At 39.0% G+C, this 22,528-nt stretch overlaps 1 protein-coding gene and 1 pseudogene across 1 annotated transcript in view; both read left to right on the top strand.

The window, feature by feature from the left end:
* The window catches only part of Schip1 (schwannomin interacting protein 1), a 629,199-nt gene that overhangs the window by 193,424 nt on the left and 413,247 nt on the right, over positions 1-22,528 (top strand). The window lies entirely within an intron of this gene.
* LOC130865741 (60S ribosomal protein L26-like) lies at positions 13,249-13,714 on the top strand (annotated as a pseudogene).

The following is a 22,528-nucleotide window of genomic DNA, read 5'->3' as shown; positions in this document are numbered from 1 at the left end:
TGTGAACTGACTCAGAGATGTTAACTTTGTATCATCATAGACAATGCATATTTTCTAGAACACATTTTAAAATGTGCTGATTAAACGATCTACCTTAGTGAATATCCAGGTACATACACATATCTCTATCTCTGCCTAGTTAATATGTGTATGCAATTCCACTTCTGAATAGACCACTTTCATAAATGGGATACTTCTGTAGATGGACATTTAGTTTTTAGCCCTTTGATATATTACATAGTACTGGAGGAGATATCCTAGATTGTAGCTTTTGCACACTGCCGTGTGCAATGAAATAAATGAAGATTAACTGAAAAAAGCTAAGTCTGTTCCAAGCTGGCCATTGACATTTGTGTTTGGCAGGCGAAAGGGAAATTTTGAAACAGGGAAAGAGGCAGATTTCTCATACAAAGGCTGGTTAGAGACTGTTGGCCTGGACATGCGGGCTAGCTAGGAGAGGGACAACCTATTTGATTGGTTAGGAGTGCAAACTGGGCTTTCTCTGATTGGCCCTAAGTTAGAAGAGGGAACAAAAATTAGGAACACTATTAGATTTTAATCAATAAAAGGTTGTTTGGCAATGATTGCTGCAGAAATTACTGTTTAGCTTCCTGGATTGTTACCAGAGAAAGCAATCTGGCTTCCTGAAAACCTGACTCATAGCAGTCTGTTTACTGGAGAGAAGGGATTAGTTTCCTGATTATGTTGTCGTGGGTTAGAGCCCTATTTTTATATATGATCTAACTGTTATCTGCTGATATATTCAGCCTCTCTGTGGATATATATTTATAATACAATTCCTTAAATTAAAATTATTAGCAGAAGTTATCTACCTATTTGTCTATTTACCCACCCATTTCTTTCTTTCTCTTTCTTTCCTTCCTTCCTTTGTTCTTTCTTTCTTTCTTTCTTTCTTTCTTTCTTTCTTTCTTTCTTTTTCTTTATCATTTACCTATCTACCATCTATTTATCTATCATCTATCTATGTCTATCTATCATCTGTCTATCTACAGAGAAGAGACGGGGGAAGGGATGGGTTAGATGAGCGTATAGTATCCTTATATGGTAGTGAAGCAGCAGGTTATATCACCAGCCCTTTTCACCCTTGTGCTTCTGACAGGTAAAAACAATAGTATCTAAGGACAATTTAATTTATGTTTGAGGTTAATAATTTTTGTTAAACTATATTTTTCTTTGAATATTATATAATGTTCCTGATATGTATTGTTTGTAATTTCTCCCAGACCAAGGAACATATTGATAAAAGAATAACTCCCTGGCATTTGGAATATTGTCCTAAAAATTCAACCTAAAACCAAGAAGGGACATGTCTGAAACATGGATATTAGACCACAGGATTCTTTACCTTATCCCTTATCAGTACCCATCTTTAAAAAATCTTTTTCTCACAGAAAATTGGTAACAGAGGGACAAAAAATGTTTGTGATGAAAATAGGGCCGAAATTTGGCATTACAATTGAAGCAACTGAGAGAGACAGCAATTTCACAAGAACTAGAATCTCACTCATCTCATTGGTGTAAAAATAATGAAAGAAAAGATTGTCTTAGACACTTTCATTTAACATAATTTGAAAATCCTGATCATGTGTTTGTTTAATTTTGCAAACAGTTCTATCTTTACAAGGTAGCTATGTTATAACTTGAATCAAGTTCTGACTGGATAGCTTCCAATACATATAATACAATCAATTCCACATGTTCCATACAGTTGTAATGTACCTACCACTGAGCCAGTCTTTAGAGAGGAATGAATCCTGGTCCAGTCTCTACAAGCCCTCTTAGTTATTGAGATATACTTTGGCAGAATTTTACATCAGATGCATTTATTTATCCCAACTTTATCTGGATAATTACAAAGATCTTCCCCCCAAATATTTGTTTTAGTAGCTCCAGTTTTTTGGCTAAGGCAACACACTTGTTCTTTGGAAGCTAATCATAAATCATTTACCTTTAGTGTACACTACTGTGTTTGCTAGATGAGGAAAGGCGGACAATACATGTGCCTGAGCTCTCTCATACACATGCATGGGAAAACATGTTTCCAGAGTTCTCCTGAAGCCTCGCTTCCTTAGTCTGGGAAAGTGGGTTTAAGGGACAGAATATGCTCATGAGAACTAAGGCATCTTCTCGGTTCAGGGGAGTGCTGATTCTTATGTGCACCGACTTTTGTGTCCATTGTTTATTCATTCATCATCATCACACCTCGAGAATGTCTGCTGTTCCTTTGCTGTTACTTCTCCGTACAGTATCTGCACCCCACTGTAGGAATGTTAAATTATTTTTTATTAAAAACAAAAAAATCATATGCTTGCAGGATGTATCATATTTTTACATTTTTTCCTTTAATATTTTTAGTTTTGAAAGTAAGGACCATTACCCTCCTGTAGCAGGCTTTCTTGAACTGACAACTAGCTCCCAAATCAAGACACTTATTAGCAATTATGAATGCTTGAACTTATAGTATGCTTGTCCCACTAGCTCTTATAATTTAATTTGGCCTGTTTCTCTTCATCTATGTTTTGCCTTGGGCATTTTCCTTTCTTTCATTCTGTTTGTATCCTACCTGTCCTGCTTACTCTGTGTCTGAATGGTTAGCAGCTACCTGACTGGCAGGACCCTGGTGTCTTCCTTTCTTTCTTCCTCATTCTTTCCCCTCCAGCCTAGATTTCTCTTCCGCTCATTCCCTCTGCCCACCAGCCCCACCTGTCTCTCTACTACGGAGCTATTAACCACTCAGCTTTTTATTAGATCTGTCAGGTGGCTTTGGCAGGCAAGATGAAACAAATGTAACATGTCTTTATAGAGTTATACAAATGCAACTGAACAAATGCAACACCCCTTTACATAGAGTAATATTCTGCAACATAAAATAACACATCTTTACACAGTTAATATTCCATAAGACCTTCCTAACAATTTGAACAGTAGTAATAGGCTTAATATTGAAAAGCCATGGATGATTATAGCTACAGACTTTTACATCTGAAATGCCTGCAGTAATTTAACTTTCATGTTTACAGTGAACGATTGGGCTCTTAGAGTGTTTCCAGCATTGCTTTAAGAGGTTTACAAGTACTGCTTCATGCATCCTCATAGCAACCCTGTTTCTAGTTAGCATTATTATTCTCTCTGATAGACAGTAGCACTAAAGCAAAGAGATAGATACTAAGTAGCTGCCCAAGATTGTGAGCAGATGGTGGGACTAGTTCACAAGGGCCATTCTCGACTATTATTCTACTTTGCAGCTTTAATTCACTACTCCTTCTTGTGAAAATACAGTTTAATTTGATGAAAATTGTATATTTCATTTATTCTCCTCTCATACCATGCATTTTGACCATGGGTTCTCCTCCCTCCACCCCTCCCCATCTCCCCTCTCCACCTTCCTGCTTCCCCAAATCCACTCTGTTTTCATTCAGAAAAGAACAGTCCTCCCAGGGTTATCAGCCAAACACAGCATAACAAGATACAAGACTAGACACAAACCCTCATTTCAGGGCTGAAAGAGGAAACTCAGTAGGAGGAAAAGTGTGCCAAGAGCAAAAGAAGGAGTCAGAGCTACCCTCATCCCCACTGTTAGGAGTCCCGCAAGAATATCAAGCTAATAACCATAACATATAAACACAGGACCTAATGAAGACCCATGCAGGCCCTGTGCTTGCCATGCCAGTCTCTTTGAACCCTTGTGAGCCCGGCTTAGTTGATTTTTGTGGGTATTGTTCTCCTAGTATCCACTACCCCTAAGGCTCCTACCCTTCTTCCTCCCTCTCTTCCTTGAGTTTTTTCAAGTTCCAAGGAGAGGCACCTGGTGAAGATCTCCAATTTGTGCTCTCTCTCTCCACCTGCTCCCTCTCCGATGATGATTGCACTAGGCACTGATCTATGGGTATAGCAGAATTTGATGAATCCTATTATCTAGACCTTAGAGAGAGAATCAAACACTACCTAATTAATACAGAATCTGGGCTCATTATTCTATATCTTATTTTTTTGCAGATTAAAATACATATACGAAAGGTTTATTAAGCCAATCTTGGCTCCATAACTATGATACTCATTCTTCTCTTATGTAACATTGCTTCATACATTTTGCTATTATAGTTATGTCTAAACATTATATTGTAGGGTGAAGGTTCTCTTTCTCCATCCTTCTGTCCTACCCTTACCAAGAATGCCTCGTTATTAAGTTGAAGTCTTTCACTAATTTAAAAATAATGCATGCTAATTATGTAAATTATATATATTAGTGATAAAGTGACATTGAGATTAGATTTGTTTGATGTTGCAGCAGTCTTGTATGCATAGAATATTAATTCAGTTCTCATGACACTTACCATATAGATCCTGCTATTGTTTTGATAACTTTATAAATGGGGGATTTGAGGACCAAAGGCAACAGTGGATACCCAAACTAGTATCTGACTAAGTTCAGCTTTGTGCTCCGTGTGTTCATAGCTGGTTCTTCTTCCTTCAAAAAGAAAATTGCTTGAGTTCAGCAAGTGGTAATCCCAGCTGCCAGGCCCACTAAGCCAACCAAGACAGTGTGGGCCTCCTCCGGGGCTCCTTGCTACATGGTTAGGAAGAGTTTAGAAATGTTACAAAATAGGAACCTTAAAGGAAAAAGGAGGAAATTAGGATATAGTTATTTGACGATAAAAAATCAAAGATATCTTTAAAAACATGATTTATGATAACATTTTTATATTAAGAGGGAAATGATTACAATTTAAATTATTGGCTCTGGAATTTATTAACTACTGGACTGACTGACAGACTGATGCTTAAGAGGGGCCAAAAGGTTTAGTAGAAAGAATACAGTAGGAAGGATTTGGAGCTAGGCAGCTCCTATTGTAGAGGGACTAGTAAGGTTTATTCTTCCTCCTTAGTCAAATGGAAAGATAAACCTCTCCTTGGAATACTCAGAAGTTCCAGGATAGGGGTAGAGAATTTTTTTCTTAACACATTGCCTAGAATGTTGTCAGTACCTAATAATTTAGAGCTGTTTGTCCTTGTGGGTATCGAGAGGACTTTTTATCTACCTCAAATTTTTTTTGCTAACCCAGATTGTTAGCAAAGACTTCAAGTCAAGCCCCACACAGGAGCCATGAACCCCAAAGCCTTCTAAGTTAACAGAATTTCTTTAATTACAAAATCTCAGTAATTCAACGTACAAGAGGATAGGAGCTGCAGTGGATGTGTGTGACATAATTTTGTTGCAAATGCAAATGAGTTTTCCTGTCATTTGCTAGGAAGTCCACTGTTTGCAATAACTGTTCATAATGAATCAGGCTGATACTTTGTTCATGCATTTTTCTTTGAGGCTTGAATGACGCTGTTTCTGTGTTTTATGGTTGCATGCTGTGGTAGGGACTCTGATGGAAATACAATCCTGTTTTATAGCCTCTGTGAAGATGAGGAACAGGGGAGAAACAAGCAGAAGAAACAAACGTGTGTTCTGAAGGGGTTCTGGGACAGAGAAAGATGCTCCATCAGCCAGGCCTGGAGGGTCATGGGCAAAATGAAAGATATTTCAGAAATTTCCATCAGTGAAGTGATTGAGAAGAATTTAAGATGGAGCAAAGACTTGAGCTAGGCTAGAGGGAAAATCTGGGTCACCAAACAAAAGGAATCTTGTCCATTTCAGTAAATGCTATACCTGCTATGTCAAGCAGACCCTTGATAAGCACTTAGCTGTACTATTCAATATGGTAGCCCTTAGTCACTTGTACCTATTTGTGTTTAAATTTCTTAAAGAAAATTGATAGTTCAAGTCTTCCAGTATATTAACCATATCTTAACACACAGAAAACATGACAAATAACCATAGTATTGATGAGATGGAGAATATTCCCTTCATTCCAGAAAATTCTATAGGCAGTTGCACCACTAAAGTATGTGTATGGCTAAGAGCTTACTTCTATTTTTGAGTAAATTCTATTTTTGCAGTTTTATAAGTCATAATGTTGCATTATACAAGTTGGTCTTTATACTATTGTGGGGATGTTAGGGACCAGGTGAGGGGGTCTATGCAAGATGACTGTCAAATATAGAAGATGAACAAAGGCTATAGCAAGACTAACTAGATACAACTCACTAGTTCAGGTCATTGAAAAATCTATCATCCACATGTTACATTTTATCCAGATTTTTATAGTAGACTTATTAAAGAATATACAGATCAGTAATTCCTTTTGCTATTTCCAGATGTTGCTTAGAAATGAAATTAGATAGATAGTATCTTCTAAAATTGTATACTAGCTTGGAAAATATCTGTCATGAGATACATAAAAAGAATGATGGGCAACTTTAAGTTCCATTAAAAAAAATACAAGATTTGTTATGATTCCACAATCCCAGGGCTAACTTTTCTTTGGGTCAAATTAGAAATGTTTCTGTTTCTTTCTTGGGTATATCTTTCTTATTGAGATATTTTAATAAATATTTGACTTAGAACACTCCACTTAAACATTTTAATCTTTGTAGATTTATAGTATTGCAATTTCACTGTCAAAATGACAGATACTGATAAGTATTTTAAGGTAATCTTATATGATTATTTTCAGTGCACTGTATCAATCAAGGCCCTGACAGGCCATAAAATGTTACAGCTCATAAAGAACCAGTAAATACTCAATTTTCAAGGTACAGCAGAGGAACCATAAATTAGATTGATTATATAACTATAAAATAATTAGTCCGGTATTTCCAGAAAACTTTCCTGACACTGATTATCATTTGAAAACAAGCAAGAACCTCTTAAAGCTATCCAGTTCCCAAATCTCATTGAGATTATTTTTCATTTCCTTTATGGCACAATCACTCTCCCAGGTTCATTTGCTCAAGGTGAACTCTTTCCTTACTCTGGCTCCCATTGCCTCTTATATGTGGTGATATTTAGCTTACCTGTCCTGCACAGACCTCTTCTACTACACAGACCTGTGTGCCTCGTGTCTGCTGTGTGTGCCTGGCTTGGTAGCTCTCGGTAAGCAGGCTCGCATGCCGGGGCTTGAAGGAAAGCAGTTAACTGAGGGAGGTGTCTCAGATATTTCCAGTGGGAGCTTGAGCAAGCGACACGAGATGGAGGAAAAGCCATAGAGAAGATTCCTGTGATGGATTTGAACAGGGAGCTCTGGGAGACAGCATGAACGGCATCTTAGATTTATTCGCATTCCTCATGATTCACGCTCTGCATGTCCAAGGCTTGCCCCAAAACTTGTTTTAGCTCCATCTGGGGAAGGTGCACCCAGGTACACCTCTGTCCAGGAGAGAGGTACTATCCTTTCTCCGTCACCAACTTCCTCAAAAGTCTTACCCATCTTGCCTCCTCTGCAGCTCTAACTTGAACCATTTTTTTTCCTCTCTCACCAACACCACTGACGCTATGTTACGTGACCCTCATTTTTTCTCCACACTTCGTGCACTCACCTCCTGGTATGTCTCTCTGCCTCGGGTCCTACAGCCATAGTGAGCGTACCAAAACACAGCTTTCCCACGACCTTCCTCTGATCAAAATCAGCAGTGACAGCGTAGGACACTGCACCGAGGGCCCTTCCTGCCATCCCCATCTCAGGTCACGTTCCTGGCCTTCCTATTGGCCACATGTGCAGCTCCAGGGTCTTTGCACAGGCTCTGCTGGTCCTTGCTCATCAGTGGAACTACAGCAGATTTCTCCTCCTCAAGAGTCTCCTTGACACCTCATCTCTCCCTGCCAAGGCGAAACTCCCCCTATTGTCTTCCTGTTTGTGCATATCCTCAACTCAGAATAAGTTCCCTGCAGACTGGTTCTCCATTAACTCAAATTTCAAGGACTTTGCCAATTATTTTACAGTAGGTGCTCATTAAATTTTTTAATTACTTTGCTTATGTAACTTTTATTAATCCTTGAAATAACACTATATAAGCCACCCTTATCTTGGTACTAGTAATTCAAACACTTTGCTCAAAGATCATAATTAATAAACTATCAAATGGGATTTGACCTAAAGTTGGTCTCAACAGTCTAATTTCTTTTTCCATTGAATCATGTTGATACACATATCATAAAGTCTGTAAATACTCAATTTTCAAGGTACAGCAGAGGAACCATAAATTAGATTGATTATATAACTATAAAATAATTAGTCCAGTATTTCCAGAAAACTTTCCTGACACTGATTATCATTTGAAAACAAACAAGAACCTCTTAAACCATGTTGATATACATACCATAAAACACCAAACTCTTCTTCCACTTTGTATTTTGCAACTTGCAAGAAAACAGTCTAAATAGGTTTATTCATCATTTTTAGAACTGAATCGAATCACAAATTTCTTCTAGAAATGATGTGTTCATCTACCAGGAGCATAAGAGCTGCATGACTGGTTGGTGTACATCTTGCTGAGAAGGGCTTGGGGCTTTGTAGCAGAACTCCTATGGAGTGCTTAGCTCATGAGATACCTCTGCACTTGAGAATTTAAATAACCTTGGGTCCATTGGACAGTGGGGAGGATTTATATGAGGAATGCGGGGGAGGGAGCAGGGTGATCAGACTTGGAACATGGCAGGAAATTTTTTACACATCGCTGACTGTAGAAGAGAGATGCTTCTCCACCAGTTACGGAGCAGTTGTGTGGATGTTTCTGGGAGTTTCTGCATGGTTTATGGACTCGAGTCCCCAGCAGAGTTGTCACCCACCTCAGTCCTCGTTTTCTGGTCATCGTTGTCTTCAGAGTACGTTGACAGTGCAGAGTGGTTCCTGGGTTTAAGCCTAGCAAGCGGCACACAAAGAAGGGTGGTACCGGAGCATGCTACTTCTGAAATGCAGCTCAAACCTTGGAAAGTATAAAGAAATAATTTCCCAAAAAGAAATTGTGTCAGCCTCAAAGGGGCTTTCTTTTTCTTTTCTATATTGTGCAACAAAATTCATCAGTTCCCTTATTTTCAAACTAAGCAATATTTACTGAATGGTCTATAAACTTAAAATTGCAAGCATGTTTTCTTTACATCCATTTATGTGCTGGGACAGTTAGATCCCCAAGGAGAGATAGAAGACTTAGAAATTCAAGCTCTATGAGAATTTAGAGGATGAATAATTGAAAACATGAAATAAAACTCTTCTTACAGTATCTAGAATAAACAAATGTTTGCTGTGGGCATCACTAATATGATCTTCTTCTGTTATGTGGAAACCAATCAATATCCAGCTATTGGGGAGAGAGAGAAAGAGAGAGAGTGGGAGATACCATTGATGATTCTTGTGAAAATAAAATTAAAATTCAGAATTTATCCAGTGGTTATGCTTTCATTTGACAATGTCACAGAAGCCATGAATGAAAAATAGAAGGTATCAAAGATTGTAGCTACAGACGTGTACCTCCTTTCAACAGTCATTTTAGACACACTAGCTTGAAGCCAACCATTAGGCCAAATTCTTGAATTAGCTTGGTATCACCAAAACATAACAGGATCCCTTTATATCAACATTGGGAAAACTTCATATTACCTTGGAGCTGAGAAATACTTAAAGTTTATATTACATAAAAACTTACATAATTTCTCAAGTAAACATTGGCATTATGAGGTTATTAATTAGCGTTTAGTCGTGATGGACTAGTAACATGTTCTAAGTAGTTGTATCTGAACTCCAAGAATGAAATATTTATATGTATATAGATATATACATATATATTTATATATTCTGATGAGCCAAAAGCGAATAGGAAAAAAGACCATACCTAAACTCATTGATGTCAGTATTGAAACATGGAAACATGAAGTTCAATGACTTAGTCAAACATGCTTCCCAAGACCGTAAGCTGAAAATGAAAAAAAAAAAAAAAAAAGAAGATTGCACACCCTTACCTCATAAAGCTGCCGATAACGTATCCTGAGAGAGTGACGGCCATCACGTGAGAATGCTGTTTGACAACACCTGCCTTCTGGTTGACCTTCTAGGTCACCCGAGAGTGTGGAAGACATAGCAAGTGGAACTGCTCGCCCTCTGATTGTGCATGTGGCCCAGGGGAGGGACAAGTAAGGGGATGTGCAAGGCTCATTCATCCGCCAGCAGCGCTGGACACAGGATTTGATGCACATTCCTTCAAACTGCCCAGATCCTGTGCTAAAAGATCCTGCCCTGCCTTCCCTGTTTTTCAATAGCTTGCATTTATGACATTTTTAATGAAAGGTTTTTGCTTTGATGGAAGCCCTGTGAGCTTTAGCACAGGCATGCGTTCAGTTCACCACTATGGATAGGATGAAAAGCAATGATATACACATCCCATGGTTTTCTTACATTGATTCTTCAGTCAAACCAGCCTACATTCCCCAACTCTTAGCAATTGTTAATCTGTTCTCCACCCCATGCCTTCTCTAAATGGCATACAAATGGAGCTATCCACTATGTATGACTGACTGGCTTCTACCACCTAGTTGGTTGCCTCCGAAGGGCATCATGTTTTGGCAAATATCAGTAGTTTGAGCCTTTATGTTGATGAATACTATTCCATTTCCTGGCTGAAATTTTGTTGGCTTAGTCTCCCATTAAATATTTGAGTTGTTTGCAGTTTATGTACAATTGGTAACAGTTTATGCAAAATGCTGTCATAAATATGCATATATAGGTTTTGTATGAATGTAGGTTTTTATTTCCCTTGAGTAAAATCACTAGGTGGATTGCTAGGATACATTATTTATATATGACATTATCAAACTGTCTTCTGGAATGACTCTAGTTATGCAGTCATGTGAACAATGCCTGAGAGATTTTATACCCTAGTCAGCCCTTCTAGGGTCAGTCAGTTTTATTTTATCATAGCAGTTGCTAATGTAATTTTTCCAGTAAACATTGGACCTTAGAAAATTATTAACCAGTACTTACTTAGTCAAGATTGTCTAGAAACATGGGTCATGGTTTCTCTTCTTTGTACAATTAAGAGTCAAGCAACAATTTTGTGCTTCAATCATTGTCAAGAAATCTTGAAACTCATTCTTTAGTTGGTACTATTTATCTTGTTTCAATTCAAACAAGTCTTTGGATGCAGAAAATCATCAAGCATTCTGAAACCACTACCATAACCTTGGAGTGACATCAAAAATACTTCTTATTGCTAGTCATAAACACACCCTACATTATCTAGATAGCGTTCATCTTTACTTACACTGGGTTGGCTTAAATGTTGGCTTAGTTGGTAAAGTACTTGTTGTGTAAGCATGAGCACCTGCATTTGCTCTTGAGAACCAAAATGAGAAAAGTGAAACATGTTGGTTGGTATTTCCTTATAATTCTAGGCCTGTGAGGTGGAGACAGGTGTATGCCGATATTTGCTGGTCAGCCAGTCTGGCCTAGTTGGAGAGGTCCAGATCTCGGTGAGAGACCTTGTCTTAAAGAAAAAAGACAGATGGTTACTAAGAAACGACACCCAAGATTACTATCTGGCCTCCACACCCATGCACATCCACGTGCACACATGCATTCACACACACACATACGGAAAAGGAAAGTCAAGGAACGCTCCGTATGTGTTCTTTTTTCATTACCACTTTTGATGAAACAGAAGTCTGGTGGCTTCTTTCACAACCTTAAATCAATAAGTATTTGCCGAGTTCTTTCTATGGGCCAGAAATTTTGCTGGTTATTGGAAATACAACGGTGATAAAAAATAAATATAAATGCTTACCTTCAACTGCAAAAAATTAAGAAATAATAAAACAGTGAAAAGATATTGGGAAATTATTAAGCTCTGTAATCTTAGATAGGAGAGCTAGGGAAAGCTTCCGTGAAGTTTATGCTTGAGAGAGATGATGGTCAACCTTGCAGATATCTCTGCTACTGAGGGTAGGCTAAGGAAAGAAGAGGGTGGGCTCTAAGACAGCAGCCTACATAGCAAGGACAAAGAACATTCTGAAACCACTACCATAACCTCAGAGTGACATCTGAAATACTGGTGGCTGTTACAGAGGGAAGTAAGAGCGTAGCAGTCGATGAAAAGGCAGAGGACATGGTAGATCATAGTGAATGGTACCCTAAAGCCACTGAAGTGACCATTGCAAGCAGAACACAGGCTCGGGTCCAGAAGTGTAAGTAGAAAAACCAACTTAGAGGTTATTGTTGTAATCCAGGTCAAAGATAACAACGGTGTGAATCAGGTTATTAGCCAAGGGAAACCCAAATCCATCCACCCGCTGTTTCACTATCTGAATAATCTATTAGAGTATTGAATTCTGTGGCTATTCCCAAGGCTTGTTTTCAGCACATTGGAATATTACCAATGCTTTTATTTTACCAAATATAAAGTCTGGACTTAAAAATATATATTAACTATATTGCAATTCCCAGCCAAAGGTATTTCACTGGAAACCTGAACCCACATAATCTGGAGATAGCTTCTAACTGAGGAAGAAACATGATATTTCATTTTGCTTCATTTTGCTAGCATGGTCCATCTTTCATGTTGAGAGGCCTTTTCCTGATATAACCAACCAAGTGAATACCCCTTGATTCTGTAGTTATCCACAAGCAGTTTGATGAGACAGTCAAACGAAGCTAGCTCTGGGTCTCTTCTGTTGCATCCACACCTTTATATCAAAGAATTTCCCTGTTGAGCCCTTCAGAACATGCAAAAGTTTTCGGTATCTCAAAATGAAGAATACTATCTTTGCCAAGTATAACATAATTAGAAGGAAAAACCCTTGGCATTTTTGACTAGGATGACAGCACTGTGATGTTTGATCACACATCTGTTTTCTTGCTATTTTTGGTAAAGAAAGAAACTCCTTGTTTTTACATGCATGAGCATTGTTGTTAATTTCCATCAGTGGGCTTTCAAAAATCCATCCATAGTCACAAGCATCACCTTCCTCAGGAAGTGTCATCAGGAGGTAGGAACAGAATTATGAAGTGCTTCTCCGTGGGTAGAAATGGTTGTGTTTTATAGCAAACATGAAGCTGTATTTGAGGTCATGATTCATGTTGTCTAAGAACAAAGTTCCTTTCCATGATATTGGATAGAGAAACATGTAGTCTTTCCTTTTTTTTCCTCAAAGTAGTGATATACAAAAATATTTTCCAAAGACTGAGAGGGCATGGATGGAACTTAACGAACTAAAAACCATGGTATTCCACCTTTTTGTTAATCATTCTCTATAATGAATATGTTCAAGAACATTCTTTTGATTATTTTTACTTCCTTTTCCTTCCATAACTACCCTTCTACTTTTTTTAAAAAAAAGTGACTGCAGCCACCAAAATGAAGTTTAATCTATTTGTGACTTCTGACCAAACCAAGAACTGCAAATAGCATTTCCATGCTCCTTCTCACATTCGAAGGAAGAGCAATCATGTCTTCCCCTCTTTCCAAAGAGCTGAGGCAGGAGTACAATGTTCAATCTATGTCCATTCAAAAGGGTGGTGAAATTCAGGTTGTTCTAGGACACTACAAAGGTCAACAGATTGGTAAAGTGGTCCAAGTGCACAGTAAGAAACATATCGATGTTGAACAAGTGCAGCAAGAAAAGGCTAGTGGCACAGCTGTCCATGCGGGCATCCACCCCAGCAAGGTGGTTCTCACCAGGCTACAGCTGGACAAAGACTGCGAAAAGATCCCGGAAAGGAAAGTCAAATCGTGACAAGTAGGAAAGGAGAGGGGCAAATAGCAGGAAGAAACAACCGAGAAGATGCAGGAGCAGGGGTGTCTCATACACAGCTTTCATTAGAGACTGCTCAAACAGAAAAAAAAAAGATTAAAAAGTTGTATCCTACATTCATCCCAAATTATGTCCACTGAATTTACCAGCATGTTTATCTCCAAAATAAAGAAGTGTTTATGTTGATTTTAAGGAAGACTTAGTCTAATAACGAGGTGTGCTGACTAGTTTCATGACAACTTGACACAGGCTAGAGTCGTCGGAAAGGAGGGAGCCTCAATTAAGAAAATCCCTCCATAAGATCAGGCTGTAGGCAAATCTATAGGGAATTTTCTTAATTAGTGATTGATGGGGGAGGGCCCAGCTCATTGTGGGAGGTGCCATCACCAGGTTGGTGGTCCTGGGTTCTCTGAGAAAGCAGACTGAGTAAGCCATGGGGCGAAAGTCAGTAAGCAGTACTCCTCTGACATCTCCATTGGCTCCTGCCTCCAAGTTCCTGGTGTGCTTTGGTTCCTGTCCTAACTTCCTTTGAGGATGAACTGTGATGGGAAAATGTGAACCGAATCAACCCTTTCCTCCCCACGTTGCTTTACTCATGGTGTTTCATCACAGCGATAGAGACCCTAAGACACCAGGCAACAAATAGCATCACAAGCCAATTAGTTTCTAATTATTTGTCTTCAATAAAATGAAAGAGAATCCAATACAATTGCCAGTTGTATTATTTGATGACAAATGCTTGTTGTAAGAGTCTAATTTGGTTGTGTAGTGACTTGGTCCGCAACTAAATTCTTATCCATTCCCATATAGATTTTCAGGCTTATTAAGGATGATAAATAGAAGAAGAATCAATGAATAAACCCTATTTTTTTGTTAAGAGGTGATTCTTACTCAATAATAGATGATCAAATGGGAACATGATTTGATTCAGTTCACAAATGATAGTATTCCAATAAGAAAAAAACTTGACCTTTAATCATTATGTGTCAAATTTGTTGTTTTAATCAAAATGCCCATCACCTATAATGATGATAATTAAAATGATAGATAACAAATGAGATTTTGAAGGTCCTGGAATCTTTATAGTCAGGACATGACTTGGAATCATTCACACTTTTACAAGAAGTAGCTGGAGTAATCAATGAAGGATTTCACAGTATAAAATTCGTATTGTCCTTAATAGGTGAATTTAGCAATGAAACTTCTCACCCCCTCATTCTGGTGTCCATCTGTCTGCTATATCTTTCAGCAAGGTTAATGGAGCTAATTTCACCTCAGGTGGAAAACCCTACCTCTAGGCCAGTTCGGAACCTACTTTTGATTCTTTCCTCCCTCCATCATGATTCTTATTTTCTTCTATTTTTTATTGTACATTGCATCTTATGCAAGCGATCACTCGAGACTGAAGCAAAGATAGTACCCCCTTGGCTTTGAAGCTCACCTGTAGCTCTGAACTGTGTTCGAACAGACCCGGGGCTGTCTGCACCTGTCTCTCCATGCGGTTCAACCCTGACTGCAGACAGCTGAGAGGGACAACCTAGACTCTCTTTTCAACAGGGCTTCATGTCAAAGCCTTGGAAAGATTTCAGAAGTTTTCCTGGGCTTTCATGTTCAGCTGCCAACTTCTGGAGCCATTGGCGATACCTCCCTGCTTACAGCCCTGCTGCTGCTGGTTTTGTGTCAACTGGGAGCAGCTCTCATTATCTAGTCCTGTTCTTTCCATTCTGCAGCAGGGACAATGTCTTTAGCCTACCTGCCTGCAGCAATGTTGCTGCTCTCTGCTTGGAAGAGGCCTGGAATGGCCTGGAAGGAACCCCCTTAGTTATTTTGCTGGCTGCTGGCGTTTGGGAGCTGAAAGCTCTGAGAGCCTCTAATATATTTCTGTCAGCAGTTCCTGTGGAACACTTTCAATTCTCCTGGGAGTTTGGCCTGGGACAATATCTATGTTCCTCAAAGAGCCATCACCCTCAGCTTCTTCCTTTGGTCTCCTTGCTTTAGACATATTGCCTTTCGTACTCCCCAAAGACCTGTGAGTGAATATGTGGGGCTCGCTGGCCAGACAGCCTAGTTGAATTGACGAGCCTTATATCCCAATGAGAAAACCTGACTCAAAAAGCTGTATGAACAGCTCCTGATGAGAAACAGAAGCAACTAAACTCTGGCTTCTGTATTCACATGTACGCGTGCATGTACCACACACACACACACACATGAGCACACATACACACTCACACATACACACAAGACAGGACTGGGCAGTAAGGATATGTCTTTGAATATCTATGATCACTCACTAGGCTGCTGAGAACATTTGAGAGCTTTTTCCCAACCATTCATGATGAGGAATGAATGAAAACCCCATTATTTGCATAAAATGAGTAGTAAACATCCTTTCCCTGTTCCTTTTCAGAGCAATGAAACATTTCAGAAAATATCTGCTTGAATTCTGACGTAGCTACAGTGACTCTTGGTAGCAAACCTCACCTTCTATATGATGGATTTCATTGTTTTCTTGAGAGATAGCATGACATCCCATTTCTGGTTCATATGTTCTAGAAAGAAATGGAAGCATATTGTCAGTCATGTAATTGATATACAGCACTTCTTGACATGTCTATTTTTAATTAAAACACATTTTAATTAAAAAAGGAGAGAGCAATTTTAAGAAGAGACGCTCTCTGCCAGATGGCGATTCCTAATTTACCTCAAATGTGTCGGGAGCCATGATTCACTTTGCATTAGCTTGGGCTTGTGTGCTGTCAAGAATAGTAATTTTATTATGAAGAATAATCGCTCCCAGCATCCCTTCGAAGAGAGGGAAGTTGGTGTGGTCCCTGGCATGTGTCGCTGTACCTTGTAGCGATTCGCCCCTAGAATTCTAAGGGCATGAGCAAGAGTTTTGTGTTAAAGTTTAATGCCTGCACTCTCGGGGAAGAATAGAAGTCTATTTCTTCGTTAATAAATAAAACACCTGAGATCTCAGTTTGGGATTCGCAAATGCGAGGTGACTTAAAGTGCAATTCCTCAGAACCAGAGCATCCTGCGGGGTAGGGGCCCATTTATGGCGGTGGACGGGGCTTCTAATAGGGCAGGGCGGGGGATCCTGCTGCTCTTCCTTGACGTTTCCCTACAGCTTCACATCCGTCCAACAGAGTTCTTCACAAGCTCTGTCCTCCACAGAGATACCCCATAGAGTCCACATGTACGGACTGCAGAAGCTTGCAATGCAGCTATAGCAACTATGTCACAGTAGCTCTGTGTCTGTGGGCTCTGGCAGGGAAACGGGTGGGCAGAAAGCGACTCCCAGTGAGAGGGAGCAGATGGAACTGACCATGAGGAATCATGAATCACAGCCCTTGCATGTAGTTATAGCATAGAAAAATGATCAGAGTCGACGCATCATACAGGAAACCCGTCTTAGTAGACACTTCACCTCCATCAGTCAGTTCTTTAGTGATACAAAATCACAGGCACATGCCTCCCTGTGAAACTGCAGTCTCACGGGTGGTATAATGACCAGTTCTAAATGCAGTATGCTTTCTTAATAGTGCAAAATATTTCATTAATAGGTAATCCAGTAACATCTTTCAGTTAGTTCTACTGGATTCAAATATTCTGCTATCAGTAAAAATCCCAGTGGCATTGATGTATTTGTTTTTCTTTAATATCTTTGGGATGGGCAGGGAGAGTGGGACAAGAAAAAATAATCTAGAGTATATTTGGGAGATGAAGAAAACAAAAGTGGTTGTTTTAATCAAGCTTTGGGGTTTATCATTTTAATCATTCATAAGAAAGGTTTTTTTTTTCTTGCCCAGATCCAATCTCTGAGTCATAATTAGTGGTAAAATAGCTCAAAGGGAAGAATATAAATGGAAGTCATTGTCAAGAACAATCACGCCTTTCAAAATTCAATGCCTTCTTTTTTAATCCTGGAAGGTATATATCCCAAAGTGAAAAGAGGAAACAGTTCAAGGAACTTGATGAGAAGACTGAGCTTTTTAATGTTGTTTCACGGGTCTGAGTGTTAAAGTCAGACTCTGAGCACAGGCTTTAGGAATGCCGGTCTAGGATGTGCTCATGATTCTTAAAAGTTTTACAGTGTGCAGAAAGCCTGGCTTGATAAGCTACAGTAAACAGGTGTCAGCAGTGATGGTCTTTGATAAGCACCAAGTTACTCCTCTTGGGATTCAAACATACTTGTGGCTCATAGCTCAAGCTTCCCACTCAGGCTCCGATGCAACTAAATCACACAAATCCCACATCACAGGTTTTACCAGATGAGAACGGGGTTGAGGAAGAATGTGTCCTCAGAAGGCAGTGTTCTGGTGTCACAGATCTTGAGGTAAATGTTAACCTTGGCAAACAGTTCAATTTCTAAATACCAAAGTGTATTTACACAAAGGGTAAGAGAAATGATTCATTACTTTTAGCCAAATCTGGGTGATCTGGCATAGCTGCCATTTATCTATCTAACGCCTACTTTTTATATTAGTTTACTTTACACTGGCATGATTTTGAGGGTTTTTAGATCTTTTAAATTTGCATTTCAAAGTAGCTATAAAATATGTATTCCATGGCAAAACATTAGCATAAAGTGATTCGATATTATACATTCTGTCGGAAATGCCAGAAAGAATTCCACAACTATTGCATTTCCATCTGGCAGCATCTTCCTACACTGAATATTTGCATAAATATTTCAGCAATAAAGTAAAATTATGAAACATAAACTCTTTAGGTTATATTCCAAATTGATAACCCCTTCAAAATTTAATAAGCCAAGGAAGTGTGCAATTGTAAGGAAAGTACTATGGTGTTTCCACCCATTAGTACTGTCCTGCAGGAACAGTTCCTTCTTCAATATGTATCTCATTCGTATCTTACCTTTTCTGTCCCCGAGGAATGACTGGTTGGGAAAAATAAAGCCCTACTCAATATATGCATGAATGTTTACTAGTCTGGCTGCCTTTCCTGAAACAGTGCTCAGGCTTGGTCACTGCAGAGGGTGCAGTGGGGCTAGCTTGTGATTGGACAGGAACTCTCTATTTTGTATAATGAATGACTTTGGTGTTTTTGGTGCAAAGATAACGTTTGTCCTCAGATTTACAATTTCCAGGATTGTTGGTGATTGGTATGCTCATCAAGTTTCCAGACAGTTGTTTGGTTTCCCCCAATGATAATGAACAGCATTTACATCTGCCCTCAAATTTTGAGGTAATGTTCACAGTCTCTGATGTAAGTGGGGATATGCATACGAGAGGGTCTTCATATGCTGCTTTTCTTAATCTTATTCTGCAAGCATTATTATATGTTAGAAGAAGCTAAAGATCTCCTTGAGTATTCAGACAGAACTGGATTAAGAATTTTATTCTACTTCCTATTAATTCTGTGATCGCTGGCAAGTTCCTTAAAACTATTTTATTCCCTTAGGTCAATTCAAAGGACTGGCTGTATAACACCAGCCACTGGACCTGTTCCGTGAGTGAGGATGACAGTGTGTGTCAGGTACATAGTTAAGGGCTCAGTGCGTGGCATGGGGAAAAATTCAAGAAACACAAGGTTTTGCTACCGAAAACCATTCTCACTTTAGTTATACTGCTGCCGTTATACCCATGAGTCCAAGCTTGGCTAGATAGCTTCTGTCATACACAGCTAGCTTACATGATTTAATGGAGAAAGTGTTGGCCTGAGACACAGGCACTTGAGTTCTGTTCCAGACCCATCACCTTCTAGTGTCTTCCAGCAGCTATCTATGTTCTTGAACCTCAAGGAGAGGCCTGAAGATAATGGGCAAGACTCCTTCCAGGCCTAACTTTCTATAAGGCATTTCTTCAGAAGTAAGCAGTGATTTTGGAGCTCTAACCATTTAACCTCTATCAAAACATTCTGGCCTCCTTCCTGCTGCGACCGTATGAGAGGAGTCCGTGTTTGCTGGACATGACTGAGTTCTACTCTTATCGGAGTGAAGATGATTGGTCCTAAAAAATAAATATAATATTCAGTGTGTGGGTATATGCAGGTCTCTGGATTATCAAAGAATACTAGGAATGTTGGGTGACATATCTTTACATGTAGCACTAGTTATTATAAGTCTTTTTGCCTTATAATGTAAAGAAATCAGAATCTACAGGGAAACCATTGATCAATCAGCTTCCCTGGAACGTGTGGTTTTGTCAACACAGAGACATCAGGAGAGAGCTAATTTTCTGATACTTCAGGTATATAGGCTAGTGGTTTAAAAGTTTTGAATAACTGTAGTTGTCTTTGTCTACATTAGCTTGTCAAAGGAATGCAAAGAGTAGGGTCAAGGAGCAAGGACTATGGCACAGCGTGAGTCACATTTGTGAGGAACTCTGTGGTATTAAACCCCAAGACAACTGGTGGGGGGGGGTGTTCCATCTGTGAACTGGAGATCTATAATTTTATTCATTTGATAGCACTATTATTTTTTCTGTATCTAATATTTATTTTATGTATTTTTAAATTATTTCTATTTAACTATATATTTTTCTCCTCTCCCATCCTTCCCTCCCCACTCCCATTCTACCTTCTCCCATGGTCCCCATACTCCCAATTTACTCAGGAGATCTACTTCCCATGTAGGTTAGATCCATGTATGTCTCTCTTAGGGTCTTCTTTGTTGTCTAAATTCTCTGGGATTGTGAATTGTAGGCTGTTTTCCTTTGCTTTGTGTCTAAAGGTCACTTATGAGTAAGTACATATGATATTTGTCTTTCTGGGTCTGGGTTATCTCACTCAATATGATGTTTCCTAGATCCATCCATTTGCCTGCAAATTCCAAGAGTCATTATTTTTTTCTGCTGTGTAGTACTCCATTGTGTAAATGTACTACATATTCTTTATTCATTCCTTAGTCAAGAGACATTTAGATTGTTTCCAGGTTCTGGCTATAACAAACAATGCTGCTATGAATATAGTTGAGCACATGACCTTGAGGTATGAGTGAGCATCCTTTGGATATATACCCAAAAGTGGTATTGCAGGTATTGAGGTAGGTTGTTTCTTAATTTTCTGAGAAATCACAATAGCACTATTCTTATTGTCTGATCATGAAGCAGGCAGTAAGGCAGGAGTATTGACTCCACAAATGTGACATTGCCATTCTCTTCTTCCTCTAGTTATCTTTAAGGGGTTTTTAGACAAAGATTTGGGTAATTTCTTAATCCATGGAGGTTCAAACCATCTTAGTGCTGTTATCACTATATATGTAAGGTATAGGGTATATTGTTTCTATGTTATTATTAATAATATAATGTTATAAAGGCTGAAAGCTCCTGTTCCACAGCAATGCAAGTAGAACATTTTAAAAGATTTATTTCATCTTTAATTATGTAACTGTGTGTGTGTGTGTATGTGTGTGGTGTGTCTGTATGTGAGTAAGGAGATATGAATGGAGCTGCCTGAAGATAATGTCAGATCCCCTGAAACTGGAGTCACAGGGCCCGTGAACAACCCGACATGGATGCTGGGATCTGTAGTCTAATACTCTGCCAGACCAGCAAGTATTTTTAACCACTGAGCAATCTCTCTAGGCCCCAAATGGAGATTTTTAAAGACTGAACTGAACAATCTTTCAAAATTTGCCTAGGAAGTGTGGGCCAAGGACAGCTCCACAGATGCTACGGTCCAGATTCAGGATTACTATCACAGCTGATTACTAACCCACAGTCACTTCCATTGTCCCATGGTCTACATGTGTCTCTGTATTTAATAATATCACACTTTAGCTTCTCAATAACACTGCAGTTAGGAAGTCAAAATTTGAAGGAACAAGAGAAAGGAAACGTTATGTTCATCCCCAGCTATTTGGGAGGGTGAGGCAGGAGGATTCCAAGACAGAGGACATCATGAGCCATTCAATAAGTCTTATACCACTGACTTCAAGACCCCATCTCAAATGTCAGGGGGAAAGTGGTGGTACAGCTCAATGGTAGAATTCCTGATGAGCGTATAGTGGGTCTTATACCAGTACTAATAATACACACACACATTCCTGCACACACACAAACACACGCATACACTTTAATTAGGGTTTCTATTGCTACAACAAAACACCATGACCGAAAAAAACTTGGGTGGCACAGAAGGAGTTTACTTAGGTTACACTTCCAATCATAATCCGTCACTGGAAAAAGTCAGGACATGATCTCAAACAGAGAAGGATCAAGGAGGCAGGAGCTGATGCGGAGGTCACAAACGGTGCTGCCTACAGACTTGCTCTCTATGGCTTGCTCAGTTCAGCATGCTTTCTTATAGAACCCAAGACTACCAGCCAAAGGGTGGCACCACCCACCGTGAGCTGGACCCCCCCCCCACATCAGACAGTGAACAGTGTCTCCAAGACTGTGAGCATTATTCTTTCTTCTACATCTTTCCATCAAGATTTCTGTGAAATATTTTATGTGTGTGAAAGTTTGGAAATTATACAGTAAAATGGATTTATAAATGTTTATCCTAAAATGTGAATTTGAAGCTATTAAACTTTGTAATCTGAAAATCATTAGATTTTTTTTTCATTTCAAAATAGAAGTGTTTAATATAGGAATTAAAAAGCACAGTCATTATCTTTCAAATTAGCCAGTTATTTTTAATATACACTTTCAAAGAGAACTAAGACACCAAGTCTGAGATTTCTTGGGAAAACTGATTAATTGTTTCAAAAATTCTTTTCATTTATAAAAGAAAAGTAGATAAATCATACTATTCTGAAAATGATTAGGAGCCATGACCTAAATACAAGACAGAAAACATTTAAGATTAAGTGTGTACATTGCTTGAAAATTGCTTCTCTAGTAAGACTCTTGTGGTGAAGAGTCTCAGAATCTGATGGAGGCCATGATGTGTCAATCTTGGCTTGAACAG

Source organism: Chionomys nivalis, chromosome 24 (assembly GCF_950005125.1).
Source record: "Chionomys nivalis chromosome 24, mChiNiv1.1, whole genome shotgun sequence".
Taxonomy (NCBI): Eukaryota; Metazoa; Chordata; class Mammalia; order Rodentia; family Cricetidae; genus Chionomys; species Chionomys nivalis.
Note: the sequence above shows the minus strand (reverse complement) of the source record. Positions and strands in the feature narration are given on the sequence as shown.